General features: G+C 39.2%; 1 pseudogene across 1 annotated transcript in view; it reads right to left on the bottom strand.

The window, feature by feature from the left end:
• Window positions 1–4,206, bottom strand: part of LOC308610914 (centrosomal protein of 78 kDa-like) — a 558,473-nt pseudogene extending 554,267 nt beyond the window's left edge. The window contains exon 1 of the transcript in view: window positions 3,991–4,206. The product of the transcript in view is annotated as a centrosomal protein of 78 kDa-like (transcript). The remainder of the gene's footprint in view (window positions 1–3,990) is intronic.
• Window positions 4,207–24,239: the final 20,033 nt, after the last annotated feature.

The following is a 24,239-nucleotide window of genomic DNA, read 5'->3' as shown; positions in this document are numbered from 1 at the left end:
TTTGACACTGTATGAATGTCTAGGTTTAAAAAAATCAGGAAAACACAATAAAAGAATAAACTACTGATATAATGATATGTAACCAGAGGCCAGATACCAAAGAATACACACTGTGTGTTTCCACGTATGTCATATATGGTGATAGAGGTCAGCTTAGGTGTTGCCCTGGGAGAGTATGGAACAGAAAGAAGTAACAGAGAACCGTGTAGGGTGTTAGAAATATTTTATAATATCTTGATCTGGTGTTGGATACATGGGTGCATAGAGGTGTAAAAATTCAGTTATTAGCAATGCAGTTAACCTACTAGAGTTTTTTTAATATATGCGTACATTAAAAAAAAGACTCTAGTAGGTTAATTAGGCTGTCAGTTGTATGAAGTAAATTTTGATCAAGGAATAGCCAAGGTAGTAATGCAGTAATAAGTTATAAATGTACTCACTGTGCTCTAGAATGTCACAATTGGAATACAAGAAATATGTGTAAGAAAAAAGACAAATATTCAACTTTGATGGTTGGATGAGCTGAATAAGTTAGATCACTCTACTTTCAATTTAAGAACTTGGCCAGTGTTTGGATACCTTTGAACAAAGAAAAAAAGAAATACAATTTTTATTACGCATATGCTATGTATCAATCCCTGACTTCTATTTTGACGCATATAAACACGGGAAATATTGCACCTTGTAACTGAGACAATGAAGATGAGTGAGGTAGCTGGTTTTGACACTAGAGGCTGAGAAAACCATCAGCTCGTAATTGTAAGAAGTCTGAAGTCGGAGGAAAAGAATCAAGAGGAAATAGTGGTAAGTGCCAGGAGCTTCTGGAAACTACATCACAGATGAAGACTCCAGGATTGTTGAGCTTTCTAAGAGTCCCAATAACTCAGATAAAAACAGAGGGCTTAAAACTGAATCCTGGGGATATATGTATGCATATAGCTGATTCACTTTGTTACACAGCAGAAACTAACACAACACTGTAAAGCAATTATACTCCAATAAAGATGTAAAAAAAAAACAAAAAAAACCTGACGCCTGCAAAGTAACAGTTGTTAGGACAAACAGTAAAGAATTATAAGAAAAATAATCACATGCCTGTCCCAACAGAGAAATAGCCTAAGCTCCATCTCACCATTTCTCCGATTGGCCTTTCACAAAATACAGTCCCATCAGCTGAATATAGGTTTGTCAAGTAACTGTGAGTAAGACTGAATTAAACAAAAATAAATCAATTCCTTCCTCCAAAACTTTTCAGAGTATGTAATGAAACAAAGTGAAACTTGAATTTCATGTCGGGATGTAGAGTACAGCTCTTCCCAAATGCTTCTGTCTTGTAACTACATTAACATCATCTAAAACCAGTGTTCTGCAGGACAGAGATTGTGAAACGCTGCTCTCATCATGTAAGATATCAACTCTTTCTGAAAATCCATTCTTCCTTCTGCCCTTTCTCCTGTTGTCCCTGTCACCTGGAATGTCTGTCCTAAGCTCCACCTGCCAAAACCCTACCCATTTTTAGGATCCAAGAGATAATAAAAGGCTTACATTACTGAAAGGCAGAGAAAGAAATCCCTTCCTAGGGATCTACATTTCCTTCCTAGGGAAAAGAAAAATTGTAAAGTATACCACGGTGACCTTAAGTCTATGAATGTAACTATGTTGTGTTACTTGGAGTTCTGTAAAAGTCAATGTGCTACAATATACATGGATATGAATGTTTGATCTCTTACAAGTAGAACTTGCTGATAACTTTCATCATGAGCGAGGTTAATGATTAAGGGAGCCATTGTATTTGGCTCAGCCCTTATAACTAGGGAATATTAAAATTGGAAAGGTCCCTAGATATTAGCCAATCTATCCACCTCATATTCTAAGTAAGGAAACTGAGACCTTCATAGATTGGATACTTATATTAACAAAGGAAAAGGATATAAGATTGGCAGACCTACCTTTTAGATTAAGAATTTTGAGATTTTTATAGACTACTAGGACATTATGTCCACTGATATTGAGACAATGTGTTTCTTAGTCATCATTTCCTATTGCACTGACCAAGCGAGGTGCCAGTCAGTAGTTGTACAAAGGGAAAAAGAAAACTTTAGAAACTCCCAATTTATATACACAGGGAAATTCATCATTCATGTTATTTAAGCTAACTGGATGCAGTTTATCAGCTACATTGAGGAATGGTGAAGTGAAGTGTCTTTACAATTAACATGTTAGTTTGTGTCATGACCTCCCTGGTGTTCAAGTGAGTTAACGGTTAGCACTCAACTAGGCACTTAAGGGTCCATTATAAATCTGGACTAAACATTTATTTGTGGCATCTTTATTCTTCTTTGGTGCCCTTAGGCAGAATTAGCCCTCTTATGTTTTGATAAATTCAAGTATTAAACAGGGCTAAGGTTTCACAAGTTCTTTGGCCTAAACATGGGGGTAAGGGAGACCAATGAGCTGGAGTACTTCTAGATTTAAGAATGGTCAGATTGAGGAAGAAGAGTCTTATGCCAGAGGTGAAAGAAGACTGATTATAATTACCTATTTTTAAAAATTCCAACCCTTTTCAATGTTCTAAAGTGACCAGGAAGTACATGGGTATGCTAGGAAGTAAGGGAGTCAAGCAAGAATATTCTCTAAGAGTTTGTGGATGGCAATGAAGAGGAAAGGAAGATAGAGACAATCCTGGAAAAGGTTTCGGTTGGCCATAATAATGAAGTCAGAAGGAGAAGAAGAAGAAGAAAAAGAAGAATGACACATGCAATGGGAAAGAGAAAGCAAGAATAGAGAAGCAAAAGGGAGAGTAGAAAAATGAGACAAATTTGGAGAAGGAAATGAGGAAGAAAACTGGGTGAAAGAAGGAAGCACTGATGGTAGACCACCTGACACTCAAACATTAACACGATGCACATTTAAGATGTGTCATCGATGGCCATGGTCATTACCCTCAAATAGTTTACAGTATGTGTTTCAGAGACATTTATAAATTGAAAATGACATTAAAATAAGTGCCAGGGTATAAGTATTCATGGAATTGTATGGGAGAATAAAAAGTCCCCCGTCAAAGAGCCTTCTGAGACATCGGGAAAAAAGGAAAAACCTAAAAAGCATAAGACTCTTCCTATTTTCATTTCCAATGATACATCCCAATCTTGATGATCAATCAGCGATTTAAATATCAACTATAAACACAGTATTTTATGAGCTGCTATGCAGTGTACTAGAGCAATAGAACAGAGAGGACCTCAAACCCTCTGTTCCCTCAAATTGAAAGGCAGGCTTCCTGACCTCTCCAGACCACTACTGGACACAGGGAAGGCACACTAATGTTTCAGGACCCCAACCAGCAGTCACCTGCTTAGTGATTACTTCCATGACACACCCTCACTAACACCACTGACTTTCCTGCTCCTACGGGACATGACATAAATTTCCTATTTTAACACATACCACAGTGCAGTATGATTGCAGGTAGATGTTCTAACAACTTAAAAGAGAATGATGACTTTTTTGCTCTTTACATCTTGTTATTTCCCTACTCATAATATTTCTTGAAGAGAAACCATAAAAATATACACAAACACAAAAAACAGATAATATACAAAACGTGTGCTTTGCACCTTAACACAAACTTAAGTAAAATGAGTTCTGACAGTATCCGGCATGACAAACTTCCATGGTACAAATGAGAATGGACCAAGGTTTGAGCAGGTACAGGAGACAATCCAGGCATGAACAACACCAAGGAAAGGTAGACAGGAAGTAACATGGTGTGTAGGAAATCACGAGACCAGTCTGATGGGAAGAGACTTAAACAAGACTGAAACTCACTTTCTAAACCTCCATCTCCAACTGGACAATTCACAAGACACAGGTGCACCAAAGTGGCCAAATATTCAATCCCTTTAATGGGGAGGAACAGTTTAAAATTTTATTGCTTTAGTTTGCCCAAAAGTAACTATCAAATGTTGGCAGGACACAATGAAGGCTTACCTTTGTTAACATAGTTAAGTCTCTCTCTCTCACAACTAGCCCACTTGGCTCCACGTTCCTTAGCGCATCCGATGCACTTACACAGCATTGATGGGCTTTACACAGCTGGAAGGTCACATCTTTATTTCTTATTGCAGGAACACAACATCTGGAAACTTTATTTCTATCGGAAGCTACAGCAAAATTATTGTAAAATGAGTCATTTAAACCATACATTTTATCACCTTTGAAAAGCATCTGCTCTGTGCTAAGGATTAGAAATGACTCCTGTCCTTAAAGCCTCATTAAGGAGGAAGATCTATAAACTCAAAATTTCAATCACATGAGATAAAGAACTATAACCTTTAAGCACAGAAGTGCCTATGGAGGCCAAAAGTTATATCTAAGTGACGGCTTCATGATAACCCTGAAGTACAGTCTAGAAAGATGAGGCTATGCAGAGGTGGAGTAGGAGGTGCATTAACTGCACAGGGAGCACCTGTGCAAAGACACTCAAGCCTGACACCTGCTGGGCACTGTAAATACTGCAGGTGGGGATGACTAAAGACCAGGGGTCCAAGTGTGAGAAGAGACAGAAATAAAAATAGAGATGTTGGCCCAAGCAAGCCTGGGAGAGAGCATGGCTTGTATCCCACAGGTGATGAGGCCTGGGGCTACCACTGGCTGAGTAAGGGTGCCTCCGCTGATTAGAAAAAGGCGCCCCGCTGCTGAAGGACCAATTAGATAAAGGGAGTGATCACAAAAAGCTCCCCTTCCTCAAGGCCAAAGAGCCCCAGGAGGCTTGGCAAAGCACAGTTCAGACTACAGGCCTCTGTGCAGAGCACACGCTGGGCGGCTAGTATGCACTAACTCTGTGTGGGCAAGCCATTAGCAGCATTATTTTAGGCATATCTTGTCATGTTAGAAGATCACTCAACCCGAGTAGGCAGATGAACTTAGAGGAACTGAGACCAGGGGCCGTGAAACCACCCAGGAGTTTCTGCCATAGCCTGGGCAAAATGTAATATGGATGAAGAAGCAAATTTAGGAGGAGGCCAAAATTTACAAGATAGACCCACTGGATGCAAGACATAAAGAAAGTTCAGTGAAGGAACTCTGAAGAGAATGGGCTCTACAATAAATTTTTCTTACATTCAATGTCAAATATCAGGCAAAATTAAGTACAGTGGCCTTTAAGGTCCCTTCCAGCTCTAATTTCTTTTGATTTCTAACTTATTACTCTGGTTAAGTAAAGTCCCTTCAGAGGTACAGAACAGTTCTTATACCTGAATGGGACGCAAAGAATAATCTGACTTCTCTTCACCAGGGGAGGAGTTGAACTATCCTTGCAGAAGAGATAACAGATGGTGTGAACCCCAGATCCTAGAAAAGGGCCAGGCACACGATAAGTATTCAGCTTTTCAAAATCAAATGAACAATCATTTCCTGTCCTAGATCTTTACACCCTTCCTCTGCTGGCTACTTTCTCACAGCTTATAAACATCCTCAAATATACCCACTTAAAAATCTCTCAGACCGGGCTTCCCTGGTGGCGCAGTGGTTGAGAGTCCGCCTGCCGATGCAGGGGACACGGGTTCGTGCCCCGGTCCCGGAGGGTCCCGCGTGCCGCGGAGCGGCTGGGCCCGCGAGCCATGGCCGCGGAGCCTGTGTGTGTGTCCGGAGCCTGTGCTCCGCAACGGGGGAGGCCACAGCAGTGAGAGGCCCGCGTACAGCAAAAAAAAAAAAAAAAAAAAAAAAAAAATCCCTCAGACCTATGATTCTTTGGATCTTCTTGTGGGTAACCTAAGTCTCTCCCACGCCTTCAAACACCTCTCCTCCCCAAAAGCCCAGATCTGAACCTTGGGCCCAGACCTGTCTACCAGGCCCCTCTAAAGCACTGAAGATGAACTAAAATCCTCTCCCCACCCCCAATACCTTCCTACGGTGCTCTGTATCTCTCAAAAAGATGCAGCTGTAAACTGTCACCCACGCTTGCTGCCCTCCCTTTTCTAACTGGTCACCAGGCCCCACCCATTCTCTCTCAGATCTGCAAAATCCAGTCCAACCTTTTATAACTTAAGTGGGAACCTTAGATTACAATTCACCCTGCACCCAATCAAGTGCCTTGCACATGGAGGTCCGGGTAAGTCTCTAAACCAGAAGTCCATCTCACTGTTCTTTAGGGTTTCCCACAGCCTTCAGGATAAACATCTAAACTTCTGACAGGACAAACAAGGCCCCGTTCTGTTGGGCCCCACTAGGTTTCCAGTATCAACTCTCATTTCTTTCCCAAACCCTGAGTTCCAGTCCTATACCTTAGTTTTGCCATATTTCTTATATTTCTGAAACTTTGACACACACTGCTCCCTCCTGCCACCCCAGTAGCTTCTACATATCCTTAGAAAGGATGGCACCTCCTCCAAGAAGCCTACCCTGAACTTTCCCTTCCAAGATTCTGTGCTCTGCAAAGGGGAAAGGTGGGGGGGGGATACATTAGGACTTTGGCATTAACATAGACACACGACTCTATATCAAATAGATCATCAACAAGGACCTACTGCACAGCACAGGGAACTCTACTCCATAGCCTGGAACAAACTGTACGGGAAAAGAATCTGAAAAGGAATGGATACATGTATAACGGAATCACTTTACTGTACACCTGAAACTAACACAATATTGTACATCAACTAACCTCCAATATAAAATAAAAATTAAAGAAAAAAGAGATTCTGTGCTCTATAGCACCAGAACTCACTTCTTCCAGAGCACTGACTACTGTGCTTGTGTTTACTTGCTGCCCAGTAGAAGGGAAGATTACCTAGGGCAGAAGCATCCTCTCCAGCAGCCCTTGGTTCTGACAACTCATTCAAGTGCCAGGCTACTTTACACACATAACCTGCTTAATTCATTCTAAGAACCCACAGAAAGAGTGGTTATTAATGTCATTTTACAAGTGTGGGGATTGTAGTGCAAAAGAAACCTGCCCAGGCCACAGACAGCATAAGCCCTGGAATTCAAACCCTAGGCTGCCTTCACACCAGTGCTCTTTCCACTATATGATACGACTACTGAAAAACAGATTTTTTCTTTCCTGAGCCCTGTTTTAATGGAAAGGAAATGAAGCTGGGATATATCCATTTCCTAATCGCTTTGGTGTGTACCAGGCAAAGTCATTCAACAGACCAGGTAACCTCTGTGCAACAATTAACGATGCTCCAAACTGTGCTAAGTGTTCTACTTTGTAGAGTCTAGAAGCATTAACACAGTGCATCCTTGTAACCGCCAGAGAGACTGGGTCCTGTTAAGCCCACGCTACAGATGAGAACACTGAGACCTTGAAGCCTTAAGGCACTCGGCCGGGGTCACCGAGCCGGCAGGAGTCCTAGGCCACACGCCCTGTCTAGTGCACGCACACCCGGTCACTGGGCACTGGTTCTAGTGCCCACCCTCCACCTTGCACCATTTAAAACCCCGCTTCTCAGCGCCCACACGAGGGGCCCTGGAAGCGGGAAGTACAAACCTGTCTCGACACGCCGTGGCTGGAAGAAGCTCTGGATACAGATCAGGGGCAGCGGGTGCTCAGGAGCGGCGCCCAGTGCACCCCGCGGAGGCGGTCGGCCTTAAGTCCAGCAGGCCCTCCTGTAGGGAAGCGCGCACGGAGGGCAGAGGCACCGAGTCCTGCAGCGCGCACAGGTCCTCAGAGCGCGGAAAGATATCGGCCACGCCGTCCCGGCGCAGCTTCACCAAGGGATCATGGCCCGAGCGCGGCCTCGGGGACGCTGGCTGCGGACATGATGCCCACACCCGCCTGGGGGCCCCGGCTCGCCTCCCGGCCCCTCGGGCGCCCACCGCCCGGCGGCTGCGGCCCCGCAGCGTGCGCAGGACCGGCGTCGCAGCCAGAAGACATAGGGCCACGGGCCCCAGCTACGCCAACCCCCCCATGCCGCGCTCCGGAGACCCCGCACGGCCTGGTGTTGGCGCACGCACCTACGCCCTCCACGCCGCGGGGCTGCCGTTTATAAGTCAGCGGGCGGGACCGTGGGGGCGGGGCTCGAGGACGTCAGCACGCTCGCCGTGCGTCGCGTCCGCATGCAGCCCTGTCTCCCATGGTGACGCGGCCTGAAGAGTAGGGGCTTGAGCTCTGAGACTAAGGCAGCGCGAAACGTTGGAGGTGTGGAGACTTTGGGGCTTCCAAAAAGCGTTTGCTGACTCATCCAAACAAAAGTGAGACCTGGTTGTATCAACGCATTTGAAAAGTAAACTCCCGTAAGTGTCTGTGCTCCCCCCGCCCAGGAGAGAGCGTGTATTCTGTGAGGGACACACGAAAGGCTGAGTGAACGTCTGCCTGTGGTCCCTTACCTGGTGCACGGGTGTGTGAATTTATGCGGAGAGCTCTTAATTTCCGTAGTTTCTGCTAACTTGACACGGTACTTGGCAAATGGTGACGTGTTCCATGCATTCAGGACATGATCGTGGTTACTAATAATCACTTTGTTTTGTACTGACAACTCCACAGAGAATTTACTACTGAATATCCACTTTACAGAAGAGAAACTGAGGCGTAGGAAGTGAAGTGGCCGAGTAAGAGTAAGGACTCAGACAATTGGTGTTAGTAAATGAACCCTGCAAGGAGGCCGTTAGCCTGCGGTGGCTCTAGTGATTCGGCCGCCTACGTAAAGCAACCGAAATCTAAGCCTGTCAGCGCCTCAGGGTGACGCACAGCGCTGAGGACAACTAGTCAGAAACCACCAACTAGGCTTTAAAGCGATAGCAAGTCAGTCATTTCCTTGCTTTGCTTCTGCCCTTTGAAACTAAAAATCTCTGCAGCTCCTGTGGCTGGAGTGCTCCTCACCACTTCCGCTTTGGCGGTGCCTGAATTGAATCTATTTTTGCTCACGTAAAGTCTTCTTTTAAACATGCCTCAGTTTGTCTTTTAACATTGGCCGTAGAAGTTGGATTTGTGTCCAGTTTCTAGAACAGTGGTCGTCCTCTGGTCAGGCCTTAGGCGTTATGCATACAACGTTCCTCTTCTACCACCACCTTCTGGATGCCTCCACCCACTACCAGCTCCCGCGTATCAGATCCCCTAGATGTGGTCAGCAATGGCTTTCACATGCAGCGTGCTCACATTATAACATTGCAGACACTCCTCTGTCCTCCAGCCAGCGTGTGAAGTGCAACATTACCATTCCTGTTGAAGAGCCTGCTGTGACCACTTTCCCAAACACAGCCACTCCCCAGCTGACCCTGGGTGACCACTCTTCTGAACTTGGTCTCCATCACTGCATGGATGTCTTTCTATTTAGGCTACATTTTTAAGTATTCTTAAACCTCATATAGTATTCTACTATGTTTTCTCTTCTTACTTGCTTTTTTTAGTGTTATCTTTGCTAGGTTCATCCATGCTGACACGTAAAGATCTGTCTAGTTCATGTAGTTTCCTCACTATGTAGGATTCCCATGTAGGGAAATGCAATAATTTATATGTGCATTTTCCTGTTGATGGACATTTAAATTGTTTCCAATTTTCAGTATGATTTCTGTTGTAAAAAATTTTGTATACTTTTTAAAGGATACTTTACATTTACAGTTATTACAAAATATTGGCTATATTCCCTGTGTTGTACAATACATCTTTGAGCCTATCGTACACCCAGTAGTTGACATCTCTCACTTCCCCACCCCGTATTGCCCCCTCCTCCCCCTCCGCACTGGCAACCATTAGTTTGTTCTCTATATCTGTGACTCCCCTTCTTTTTTGTTATATTCGGTAGATTGCTGTATTTTTTAGATTCCATATATAGGTGATATCCTACAGTGTTTGTTTTTGTTTGACTTATTTCACTTACCACAATGCCCTCCAAGTCCATCTATGTTGCCGCAAATGGCAACATTTCTTTCTTTTTTAAGGCTGAGTAGTATGCCATTGGTTATATGTACCACATCTTCTTTATCCATTCATCACTTGATGAGACTTAGGTTGCTTCCATATCTTGGTAATTGTAAATACTGATGCTCCGAACATTGGGGTGCATGTATCTTTTCAAATACATGTTTTTGAAAACACATGTTTTTGTTCTTTTTGGATTTATACCCAGGAGTGGAGTTGCGAGGTCATATGGTAGTTCTAGTTTTAGTTTTTGAGAACCCTCCATACTGTTGTCCACAGTGGCTGCACCAGTTGACATTCCTACCAACGGTGTACCAGGGTTCCGTTTTCTCTAAAAATGGTAGATTTTCTTCCTAGGGTTAATTGAGATGATAGTTGAATAATAACATAAGATCAGGCGACGTCTAAAGAAATGTTAGAGAAGCTGGATAGAGTAGGAGAACTTCTGTTCGCTGGTGTCTGAGTGTTAGAGAGACACCAAGACATGTGGGCCAAGTTCTGGAGAGAAGGGAAACACAGACGCAAGCTTCACATTTGGTGCAGCTTTTCTCCTTGGGGCATTTGCTGATTGAAATGTTACAGCCTAGGAGCTGAAAAGCCAAAGAGTTCAGAGGACTCTAACGACAGAAGCCAAACGGCAAGAACCGTTTTCCATTGATAAACAGCATTTTAACTATGTAGAAGCAGAAAATGAAAAGAAAGAACTTTGCATTACATTTAATACAAGTTTAGGGAGATCTTTGTGGTATATTAGTGAACTTATTTGTGGAAATTTAGCCATGTACATTGTGTTGGAGAGGCACCAAGGGTTCAAGATTTCTCACAATTTGAGGACACAGTTGCCTTAAATGTAGGCATGGTGGCATCCATTTACATAACAATGATTTGGAGGATGTTGTGTTAGTCAGCTCTTGCTGTGATAATGCTTTGGAACAAATCACCCCAAACTCAGTTACATAAACAAGAATTTATTTTTCTTGGACCTGTGGGCTAGCTTCAGTGGCTCTCTTTTAGACCTCTAGATGGCTAGTTTTGCTCCGTGTTTTGGGTCAGTTTGAGGTCTGTCACACACCTCTTCGTCTGGAGCCCAACTGTGAGGCCGCAGCTCCCAGGCCCTGTCTTCTCTAAAAGTTCACTGAAACATAGGTGAGCCCAACCGCACAAGCCCATTTAAGGCCTCTTCTGCTCATTTAAGGCCATCATGTCTGCTCATACTTCAGTGACCAAAACATGTCACAGATCTAAGCTGTATTTAGAATATGTGTATTTGTTTAAAGTTGGGTGCTCTCACAGAAGAATATTGCATTTTGGACAGTGTTAGCTTAGCATTTCCATCGGCATTTGCAAATGTGATAAACGTCGTGTGCACTTTTTCACCTTTGAGAACTTTTTGAAATTGTGGGACAATTTCTATGGGGAAAGAGGAAGGTAAGTTTTAGAACTCAACTCTAGTTATGGCAGTGTTGGGAGAAGAATTAATGAGATAAGGTCAATACAAATGAAAGATTTGGGATTCACATATTCATAATTAACATCAGCATTCTTCAGAACATTCCTGGAGAATTGTGATGCTTGCTTTACGTGATTTCTATCATAAATCATTATAATCTGACCAAGCCACTTCAGTAAAACATACATCATACACTACATCGCATTTTAGTTTTTCCTACCACTGCACAACTTATCATCAGGCACGAAACGCTACATATGGTATGGTTCCATTTCTACGAAATGTCCAGCAGTGGCACATCCATACACACGGCAAATATTATACATTAGTGGTTGCCAGGGGTTTGGAACAGAGGGAAATAGGGAATGAGTCCTTAAAATGGGTGTAGGTTTCCTCTTGGGGGGATGAAAATGTTTTGCAGCTGGACAGCGGTGATAGTTGCACAACATTGTGACAGTACTAAATTCCACTGAATTGTAAAATGATCAAAATGGTGAATTTTGTGTTCTGTTCATTTTACTACACTAAAAAGGAGAAAGAATTAGGGAAAGACTTAGAGTTTGGGAAAGTAAGGTGAACTGGTCAAGAAAAAGACCGCTCTACTGTTCAGTTTTCTCTCAGCTCTCCCAGTGCATTAATCCTCAGCAAAAAGTAGCCTGAACTTGTAGATGATAGTCATTCAACAGAGTCCAGGGAAAAGTCAATAAAATAAAAGCCAACTCTTCTTCTTTAGCACATCTATGAAAGGTTAACTTCCTGCTCAGCCACATGGACATTCATGAAGACGTTTCACTTTAGGTGTCCTCTACTTCAGTACTTTACTCACAGCTCATTCACACATGTAGGCAACAGCATTCCTTAATTCGATGGACTCTGCAGTGCTGGTTGTGATCAGTCTCATGAAAAGAAAAGGGAAGGAGGAAAAAGCCTCCACATTGACTTGGTGGTCTTGACAAAATGGATGCAGAAGACAGCTTGAGTGTCAAACTGGAAACTTTTATTTTCCTTTTCCTTTGCTTTTTATCTTTCCTATCAGGTCTTCTGCCCACTTCCCACCCCCTTCTTTCAAACGGGAGAGACACTAATTAGCTGCTTTTTTGTGTTTGTGCTAAAACAACTATTGTTTTGGGTTTCTTGTTTGGTGAACGTTATTGCTTTTACTGCCAAATGAGCTTTGGTGGTTGATGTAGGGGGTCTCTTGGGAACTTAACTTTTTCCAGTTTAAGTGGGAAAGCTTTTTTGTTTCAATGGGCTTTTACTGGGTGCTTCAAGGTTTGCTCTTGGCTCTTTGATGGGGGACTGGATAGCACTGTGTTTCCTTTGAGGCTCCGATAAATAAAGGATCCAATGTCCTCCTGGGCACTTTGTGTTGATTTTGCTGTGTGTCCTCTCTAATAGCCAGATGCAGATTCCAGGAAAATAACATATAAATGAATAGAAGTAATCTAATATTTTTAGAATTTGCTTTGGCCATACTCCTGGTCTTATTCTACTTGTAGCAGAGCATTAGTTATGTATATATTAACTATAATATACCAATATTAAATATTATATTGATATATAAATGTAATATACTAATATTTATATTAATGTATAACAATTATGTATTATATTAATATATATTTTTGCCTAGCATATATTATATACAAAATATATGAGTAATGAAATGTATTTATATGGTTAATATGTTCATAATATTAATATGATATATCCTGTAATATTGATTATAAAACAATTATATCATAATATATAAATTATAAATATATATATTTATATATATATATTATAAATATATAATTATTATTATCTGATATAATACACTATAGTTAATATATTCTATATAACACAATACATAATGTACTAGTATAAGACAATTATATTATGTAATATAAATATAATACATCTATGAAACTATATATATTTTAATTATACATTACACATTCAAGTATGTATAGCTACTTATAATTTTATTTACATAGGAATCTGTTCATCATAACAATTGATGTAAAAATATGCAATATTTTCAATCAAATAGGCCTTAACCTCACTACCTACACATAACTACTTTTACAGTCGTGAACCCTGTCTAACTCATGCTTCCATATCTCTCAACCTGCTTTTCTACACATGCACATAGACACACATTTATACACTATATATATGTATACTACCAGTTTTCAGTTCAATGTGTATAACTATATAATATATATAATTATATTCCTGTGTATGTATACAAATATAAATCAAAGGTATGTGTATAGGTATGTATTTCATATGTTTATATAACTAGATCATACAAATAATGTATGTGTATATAAATACATGACTATATACATACATACACAGAAATATACTTATTTAAACAAAAGGGACCTAAATAAACATAGTTCTCTAAGAATAAAACTAGTTATGTCTCACTGTTTCAATAAGAGTGTATAGTTTTCTACTGTATGTGCTTCTATAATTGTTATGAACAATTCCCATTTGTTGAATGTTAAGTTGTTTTAATTTTTTGCCATTATTAATGAAGCTCTAAAGAATACGGTGGGCAAGATTACTTGAAAAACTCTCCTAAAGGAAAAGGGTTAGGTATGCTAGGTTAAATGTACACAACTTATTTTTAAGTGCGTGGTTGATTTTTGAAGTATGCAGTAGAAATTTCCAGGACCCATGGAAGAAGGGTGGTACATGCGTGAGAGTTATAGCTATATTAGGAGTGGATTGAAGATCTTGATAGCTTAGAACAGAAGCTGGAAATCCTGTTTTTATGGAGCCAAGTGGCAAATATTTTAGGCTTTGTAGACCAAAGAGGCAAAATTGAGGATATTATTTAGGTACTTAGGTAACCGTTTAAAACGTTACCAGTTAAAATGTGTAAATTATTCATAGCTCATAGGCCATAAAAATAGGCCTCTGTCTGGATGCCTTAGTTTAATGACACACCTGACATAGAAACTTGTTTTTAAATGACCATGACCACATGAGAGGCAGGAGGTAAGACTCCATTCCTACTAGATGGGAAGTTAGAACTAAACCTATCTATCCCTAGCTTCACCTTCAATGAAAGGGTGTGCCAGGAGAAAAAATATCTGCTGGCAAAGGGAGACTAAGACCAAATTCTCTTGGCCTCTGCTCTGGGTAGGAAACAGGTAGGAAATCTTCAGAATTCTGAACCCCAGATCTGTGTTCCCAGTGTTTGGGTTGCCAATTTATGTGCGTTCTTGCAAACAGAAGCTAAGAAATTAACTTAAAATGCTCCCAAATCGGTGGTATTCCAAACACAAAACTAAACCCTTTCTGGAGAGGTAGACCTTCAACACAGGCCTATAGCATTCCCACAGATAAAGTTTAGCTAAACATGAGCTCATGATCTAAATTTACACAATAATGAAGAAATCAGCTAGAAGTGAAGAGAATCAGCAAAAAGCAATCAATACCAGAATTAGATTCCCAAGGCCATCCATCAGATGTTGGAATAATCAGGTGCAAGGCAGAAAATATACATAAAACTAGAACTGAAACAAGGAACAAGGATGTTTTAAAAGACTGGGTAGGATCTTTAAAACATTTTTCAAGTACATGTCATTGATAAAGCTAAAAACTCGAAGGTCGTGTAATACAGCAGATTAATCATGGAGAAGAGTGAATTTATGCTGTTTTTAAAAATATGGCAGATCAGATTTTCTGCCTAATTATATAAGTAGATCTATCTTTAAAAAATACACATTATTTTAACGACTTATTGGCTGTAAAATAAGTTAAGGGTATTTCAAAGGGCTTCTCTCCAAAGAAAAGTGAGAAGTAGCAAAACACAGAAAGTCGAGGGTAAAAAATGTCAATATATACATTGCGATAGGGTGAACTAAGCCTTAGGCTAGCAACAATGTGGACGAGCTGACCCTTAGATACTTACAACTAAGCTGGAATCTTCAAAAAGTTCAACTATTTATAACTAAAAAGATTTCTAAAAATTAATAATCAAGTGTTTTAATTGATATCAGAAGAGTAAAACAATAAACCCTGAGAACATAGAAAAATAGATAATAAATACATGAGCAGAACTTAATAAAACAGAAAAAAGTATAAAATTGAGGTGATTTAGTAAGTCAAAGGAATATTCTTTGAAAAGATTTAAAAAACACACTTTGATTAAGCAAAACAAAAACATAAGTAAATAATATACAGAAAGAATCAGGACAATGTTATAGCAGAGAGTACAAACAGAGAATATATAAAACGCCAGTAAATTTGAACATTTCTGTAAAGTGGACAATTTCCTAGCTCCTAAAGTTTACCAAAACTGACACAAGAGGAAATCTATAGCTGGAGTTCTTTCACCAGTAAAGGAATTATGTCAATAGTTTACAATCTTTCACCAAGAAAATACCAGACCCAGCCAGATCATTTGGGAGGTGTATTCTATCGAACTTCTATTAAACAGGTAACGTTAATATTAACAAAGAAAAACTTCTAGAGAAAGCGACGGAAGAATGCTCCTTTATTCATCTTATGAAGTCTATATAATCCTAATACTGAAAATAGATTAGGACTGTAAGGAAAAAGAAATTTACAGGTCAAATTTCCTTGTAAATATAAAAGCAAAAATTTTAAACTATGATATTAGCTACCCAAGTTCACTAGAGTAAGAAAAAGCATGAGCAAGTTAGGTCATCCAATGAATGAAAAGGTAGTTTAAAGTCAAGAATATATATCAATAGATTGAAATTACCACATTTTATTTCTTTCATCTGTCTCTTTAAAAAATTGATAAGTACTTATATTGATCTCTCTTGTACTAGGCACTGTGCTAAGGCACTTACATATTTACTCCTTTAAACCTTCTATCATCCCTGTGGGAAAGTTCTATTTTGCTTCCATTTCGTAGCTAAGACTCTAACCCCCAGGAAAGTGAAGCAACATTTATAAGTTTTTGTGGATGGTCAGTGATGGGACCAGTACAGGAACATCCAAAGTCTGTGCTTGGGAACAGTGCCACATGTTCACACTCACATTACAGATGAAAGGAAAGGAACCATGCACTTACCATATGGATTAAATCTCACATTACAGGTTAAAGGAAAGGAACCATGCACTTACATTATAGATGAATACCCCCATAACAGGTTAAAGGAAAAAGAAACATGTGCTTCTCTCAAAAGTTGTAAAGAAAGCATATCCATTTCTTAATATATTTCCCAATTTCTTTTGCTTGTTTTCTGACCTTTGTAGTGCATTTTGCCATGAGGCAAATTTTAATTCTTATATAATTAAATGTATCCTTTTTTCTTTGTATCTTAGAAAGGTATTCCTCATGAATACTTTATTTCATGTCTCCCAGGTTTCTGATACTTTTACAGTTTCATTATTTTTTTAACTTTTAACTAGTTGCTGTATCTAGAATTTAGTAATGATAGCCATATTTTCCCACTTCTGTTGAATAATTTTTGCTACTGATCCAAAATGTGAATTTTATTTTAATCTCAATTCCCTTATGCTCTTGCATTTAATTTTAAGATGCTTCCTATTCCACTGGTTGTTTTGTCTATCTAAAACAAAATGCTACCTTAATTATAATGTAATTATAATATAATAAATGTAATTAGTAAACATAATACGAAATATAATAAATAGCATATATAAAATAACAAAATATAATTTACCATATAACAAGGTCCAAGGAGAGCCAAACTATACAATCACTTGAAATAGCCCCCAAAAGATAGTTTCTAAAGTTCAATATTCATTTGTAATTTAGAAGAAAGAGTAAAATAGGGATTGATGAATGCTTCCAAAATAAGAAGAAATTATATGTCTAAAAGAGAAAGAGGTAAATGATAAACTTTAGTAACACTGGCAATAAATGCAGGACAAGATGAGGATGCCTGATATAATGTTAAAGAAAAAGTATTATGTAACATTGTTTTTGCAGCACTGATGAGTTCAGTGAAAAGAGATTCTCATAGAAATGAGTATCTCGTTCTTCTTAATGTCTGTACACTTGTCCATTGCATGAACATAACAGCTTATTTAGCCAATATGTTACTGATCTGCATCTGGATTTCTAGGTTTTCATGGAATTTTATTATGCACAATTGTTTCAAACACTAGGACTTCCTCTCATGTTTATATCTTTTGAAAGAAACAATATCTCCACAGATGATTTATCTGTGCTGGCTGCTAGCTGACTTTGGGTACTTCTCAGTTCTTCCCTTTACCTTCCTTGTCAATATGAAAATGGAAGGCAAGAAGGTCTCCTGTTTAGAGGCTGTAAAGATAGATCTTGGTGATAAAGTCTTGGTGGTAAAGGCTAAAAGTATCAACCCAGAACAAACGTTTTTCCAGCTGTAACTATGTGTGATTCCCTTGGCTTGATTCCGTAGAGGATGTAAGACAACACTGTAGAATCTGCGTCAAAGTGCTTCCAGTAGGATGGGCTAAGTCAAGTATGGTGGCATATGTAATTCAAGACAAAATATAATGTCTCCTTTTCTCTCCTAGCAAAACTTGGTGGAGTGAATGTAGAAGTCACTGTATGCTTTGAATTAAAGGAACACAATAAATCTTGTTTTGGAAGGTAAGTATTCTGGTCTCTTTGTGGAGATGAATTGGAAATTGTCTAGAAGAAGGAAAATGAGGTTAACCAAAGTTAAACTCATAAATAATTGAGCATTAATTAAATAACTGTGGTCTAGGTTTGTCTTTGATCATAATTTCTCCCAATTTATAGACCTCTTTGCTACTTGATGAATCCTTGTCAGAGATGCACTTAACAATGATTATTACTTGTGTATTAGGTTTTGCCTGGGCCCTGAAGAAACTACCCTAAATTACCAGCTATGATTGTCACTTGATTTCCTCACAGAGAACAATCAGAACTCCTTGTCTTAAGTGGCTTGGAATGTGAAGCTAGTTAGTCTCTTAGATATTGTTAGAGGACCCTACAGAGCCCATTGGTGAAAGTTTGGAAAACACTGGGCTTCTTAAAATTGATTCTTGTAGTGCTTTAGGAAAGATCACTGAACCAAAAGGATAACGGTGTTTCTGGTTCTGTTGTTAGCATTCTCCATAGAAACATTGCTGAAGCTTCTGGACTCAATTTCCTTCCCCATGTGTGAATGTCACTGAAAATATCCAACTCCATTCTATCCCCATATAACTTCAGAAACTAAGCAAAATGAGGACTCAAAATTCATTTCAAATAATGAAATGAATATATAACGTAGAATGGAACTGGAAAAATACCTGGTTTAAATTCTGGAAAGTACCAACTATACAATTCTGGATAAGTTGCTTACTCTTGCTTAGTCTAATTTAATGCCCATCTCACAGGATGTTAAGATGATTAATTTAATATCTTTGTGTAACACACAGTGTTATGTAATTTCTTCTTGTTTGTCTTGTGTAAATTCATATCCTTAAGCAACTCACTGTAAACAATAGTTACTTACTTGCTTAAATTACTCTTATCTTCTATTATCACCTGAACTGTGTCCTGCTCATGTTAATATGTGGAAGTCTTAACCACCAATACCTCCTAATCTGACTGTATTTGGAGATAAGGCCCTTAAATAGGTAACTGAGGTCAAATGAGGTCAAATGGGTGGGCTCTAATTCAATATGACTGGTGTCCTTATAAAAAGAAAATATTAGGACACAGACATGCACAGAGAGAAGACCATGTGAAGACAAAAGGAAAACATGGCATCTACAAACCAAGAAGAGATACCTCAGAAGAAATCAATCCTGTTGACGCCTTATCTCAGATTTCTAGCCTCTACACTGAGTAAGTAAATTTACTTACTTAGTGAGTGAGTAAATTTCTGTTGTTTAACCTCCTCAGTCTCTGGTACTTTGTCATGGCAGCTCTAGGAAACTAATACAACTTTTTATGGCCTCCTTGTCTCAAGTTGAAAGTTCAATATTTGGCATCACAGCTAAGAAACAAAAATATCATCTACATTCCTTGTTGTAGTCTTTCTTCCCCATTCTCATTGCTAGTAATTTTCATATTTGGGTCTGTTTTCTGTATCTTGTAAACAGAGCATTACGCTCATTTCTAGTCTTACTGCTAACATACAATAAATGTGCAGATACCGAATAGATTTTGGAGAAGTGCAACATATAGTTGGTACATGTGTGAAATGTGTGTATTCATATAATTTATACTGTTTCTCTATTTTCTTCCTTTGGTGTGAGCTAAGATTCTCTGCTTTTGTGACTAGCGCTCCTGAATACTAATCCCTGAATTTAATTCACCAAAAATTGTCAAAAATAATAATAATATGGGGAAAGAGAGAGTGATAGAGGGAGAAGAACAAACAATCAGGCAAGGGCAGTACTGTGAATTATTAGGGTCTTATTAATAACATTATGTTAGTCTAGAGGAAATGACCGTAAGTATCATCAGTGAGCCCAGTTGGTCTTTACTGACTGCTAGACACATCCCTGAGTTCTGTTCTTAGTCTCCAACTGTATGATGACTACTGTCTGGAAGTATTATCTGAACAACTAAAGTCACTTAATGGAAAAGGAATATGTCTTTAGAGAAGCAACAATAACTTTTCTATCTTATTAAAAAGCAATGTTGACTGTCTGGAAACCTCAGTCATATTTGTAAGCAGAAAAACATTGGCTATTAAAAGTGGATGATGTAAAGAGATGAGCAGAAACTTTGGCGATAGGTATACCTGGATTTAATTCTCACTTCTACCACTTGGCAGCTGGATGGCCTTAGGCAAGTTTCATACCTCCCTGAAATTCACTTGATTCAGTCTGTAAAATGGCATAATAACTTATTATAGCATCCTTTTAGGAATTTTAAATCAGTTATTGAAATAAAAGTACACACTATATAGACAAGTATGGATTCCTCAATAGGTGTTTGACCTTTCACTTCTCCAGTATCCCACCCCCATGAAATAAAGAAAAATACTTTTTAAAATGTATGAATATTTCATTGTTCTAAAGTTAAAGCCATAAAAATAAAAATAATCAAATGGCCTACTATCATACCCTTAGAAGAACAAAAAAATAGGTGTTCATGAGAGTTCCAAATTAGAATACAAGTTTTCATTAGGCACCTGTTTATGTATGCTATTCTGCTCTTTACAATAAATAATTAAATTTAAAAGACTTATTTCCTCACCTTTAAGACTTTATGAGTTTACAAATTACATATCAACCTATGCTAAAGTTTATACCGACCCATGCTAATGAATTCAGTACAGAAAACAAAAAACACTGCACTCAAGCAAACTACACATATATATATATTACTTAAATGCATTTATATCCTAGCATGTCTCATAAAGCATTGTGGTAACTCACCGGAATACAGACAATCAAATATAACTGCAAAAGCACTTAATATAAACAGGGCCAAGGATACATAGACAGAAGATGAAGAAAAGATGAGGGAAATGTGAACAGGAGGAAGTGTAGTTAATCGAGTTGTATGTTTTGACCTTAAGATTCTCTGTGTGGGGACTTCCCTGGTGGCACAGTGGTTGGGAATCCGCCTGCCAGTGCAGGGGACATGGGTTCGAGCCCTAGTCCGGGAAGATCCCACATGCCACGGAGCAACTAAGCCCGTGTGCCACAACTACTGAGCCTGTGCTCTAGGGCCCATGAGCCACAACTACTGAAGCCCGTGTGCCAAAACTACTGAAGCCCCAGCGCCTAGAGCCCATGCTCCGCAACAAGAGATGCCACAGCAATGAGGAGCCCGCACACCACAACGAAGAGTAGCCCCCGCTCACCCCAACTAGAGACAGCCTGTGTGCAGCAACAAAGACCCAACACAGCCAAAAATAAATAATAAATTTATTTTTAAAAAAACATTCTCTGTGGATAAAACAACATGTAAATAATTGGTTACAAAGCCACATTATTTGAAGGTGCCAGACTGCACATTAACAGTCTGACACAAAAGGACAGCACAGGAAAACTATTCAAAGGTAAAGATTTTTAAATCTTTGCAGTTTGATCCTTTTAGAGCAACTATAATGAGCTCGACACACATTTCAACACTCAACATTTTAATCACATGTTCAAAGTATGTCTCAGAGTCATTGGAAATAGCTGTTGTCTCTGTCCCTGATATCCAAAACTGATCTGTGATGTGTAAAACTCAGGAAGTATTGATATCCACTTTTTGGCATCTGAACAGGAAACAAAGTTGTTTTGCAGTGATAATAAAGAATGAAGTAAATGCAAAAGGTTACAAAAGACAAAGTACTGAGGGAATGTATTAACAAAACGAGTCAAACTAAATTCTGGTGAACTGGGGCCTACGATTTTACACACTCCATGGAAATACCCCAACCTAAATACTGGCATAGGAGGAAGGGTGCTGCGAAGCCCATCACAGTATAATCCTTTAAAATGTCCCTTTCAAGGTTGGCTCCACTCAACACTGAGTATAGGAAATCTTCCCATCAGGCAGAAACACTGGCTGCCCAATGATTGACCAAGAAATTAACACACTAATGAATAAATGATGCTAATTTATTTCTATCCCTGACAACGGAAAACAGCACACACTCTGTGTCAATGGTATGTCCTCTTTCCCACTTTTCTAAATGGTAAATTATGTTTTTCCCTTCATTGCTTTATATCATGTGTGGCAGGCATGATGGGAAATGGCTATCAATGGTTCTGTTATTGATTTCTACCTTCATTTCACTGTGGCTAAAGAAGATACTTTGTATGATTTCAATTTCTTAAAAATGTATTGGAGGCCGCCCTGGTGGTGCAGTGGTTGAGAGTCCGCCTGCCGATGCAGGGGATGCGGGTTCGTGCCCCGGTCCGGGAGGATTCCATATGCCGCGGAGCGGCTGGGCCCGTGAGCCATGGCTGCTGAGCCTGCGCGTCCGGAGCCTGCGCGTCCGGAGCCTGTGCTCTGCAACGGGAGAGGCCACAGCGGTGAGAGGCCCGCGTACCGCACAAAAAAAAAAAAAAAAAAAAAATGTATTGGTACTTGTATTGTGGCCTAACATATGGTCTTTCCCGGAGAATGTTCCATGTGTACTTGAGAAAAATGTGTATTCTGCTGTTGTTGAGTGGAGTGATCTATATATGGCTGTTAGGTTTCGTTGATTAAATGTGTTATTCAGTCCCCCTACCTCTCTACTGATCTTCTGTCTAGATGTGTTTTCCATTATTGAAAGCAAGCTATTGATCTCCACCTATTATTTTAGAACTATCTATTTCTTCCTTCAATTCTGTCAATGTTTGCTTCACATATTTGGGGGTTGTTTGGTACATATATGTTTATAGTTGTTATATCTTCTTGATAGATTGAACTTGTTATCAACATATAGTGGCCTCCTTTTCCTCTTGTGATAGTTTTTGATTTAAAGTTTATTTTGTGTGATAGTAACATAGCCATCCCAGATCTATCTTCCTTCCTTCCTTCCTTCCTTCCTTCCTTTCTTTTTCTGTCTCTCTTTCCTTCTTTTTTGTTACTATTTGCATGGGATATTTTATTCTATGCTTTAACTTTCAAGTAACTTGTGTCTTTTGAAATCAAGTGAGTTTTTTGTGGACAGCATATACTTGGATTATGGTTGTTTTTAAAGTCCATTCTGCCAATGTTTATCTTTTTCTTGGAGAGCTTAATCCACTTACTTTTTCAAAACTTACTGATGAGGAAGAACTTAATTCTGTCTGTTTCCTGCTTGTTTTCTGTATGTCTTATGCATTTTTTGCCCCTGATTTACTCCATTACTGACTTCTGTGCTTAGCCGATTTTCTTGTGGTGAACTCTTGATTCCCTTTTCATTTCTTTTTGCATATAGTCTATTGATATTTTCTTTGTGGTTCTCAAGAAGATTCCATTTACCATTCTAAAGTTAAAACAATATAATTTCAATTGAAACCAACTTCAGTAGCACACAGAAACTCTGTTCCTCTACAGTTCCATTCCTCCTCTTTACATTATTGTTGTCACAAATTACACCTTTATACTTTGTGAGCCCAAAAACATGGATTTATGATTATTTTATGCATTTGTTTTTTCAATCATGTAAGAAATAAAAAGTAGAGTTACAAGCCAATAACACAATACTGGCTTTAGTATTTGCCCATGTATTTATCTTTACTGGAGATTTCTATTTCTTTCTACAGCTTCGAGTTGCTGTCTAGTGTCCTTTCATTTCAACCTGAAGGTTCAATTTAGCATTTCTCCTAGGGCAGTGGTAGGAAGCTGTAAAATAAACGCCCTCAGCCTTTGTTCATCTGGGAATGCGTTAATTTCTCCCTAAGTTTTGAAACCAGTTTGGCCAAATATAGAATTCTTGGTGGACAATTTTTTTTCTTTCAGCACTTTAAATATGTCTGGCCTCTTGCTTCCGTGGTTTCATATAGGAAATTAGCTCTAATCTTTCTGAGGATCCCTGCTTTGTAACAAATTTCTTTTTTCTTTCTCCTTTGGGAGAAAAGATTCTTTCTGTGTCTTTTGGCTTCTGAGAGTTTGATTGTACTGTTTCTTGCTGTGGGGTTCTTTGAGTTTCTCTTAGTCCTGAAATCAGCCAAAGATTTATAGCAACCAAACACATACTGAACCAGGGAAGAGGCAATTTGAAAATGGCAGGAAAGCTTTGTGGCATTTTTACCTGCCCTTGCCCCATCCACTGTTAGTGTAGTGATGGTCTTAAAGTGGTGGAGTCTTAATGCAGTGATAGTCTGAAAGTAGCAGCAGACCATTCCTAGTATGGGACCCTCAATCCTGCTTCAGGAGGGAGCAGAAGAGACCGTACTGTCAGATTATCATGTGTATCTGTTCTAACCTGTCTGGGAGCTACCTGAAGGACTGACACAAGATGCTTATCTCTGTCTTAGCTAACTTGGAACACAGTCTGGAAAAGCAGCGGTCATTGCTCAAAAAAAGTGCAAGGTGAACTAACAAAGCACAGATGGCTGGGGCAG

Source organism: Mesoplodon bidens, assembly GCF_964165515.1.
Source record: "Mesoplodon bidens genome assembly, contig: HAP1_SCAFFOLD_96, whole genome shotgun sequence".
Classification (NCBI taxonomy): domain Eukaryota; kingdom Metazoa; phylum Chordata; class Mammalia; order Artiodactyla; family Ziphiidae; genus Mesoplodon; species Mesoplodon bidens.
Note: the sequence above shows the minus strand (reverse complement) of the source record. Positions and strands in the feature narration are given on the sequence as shown.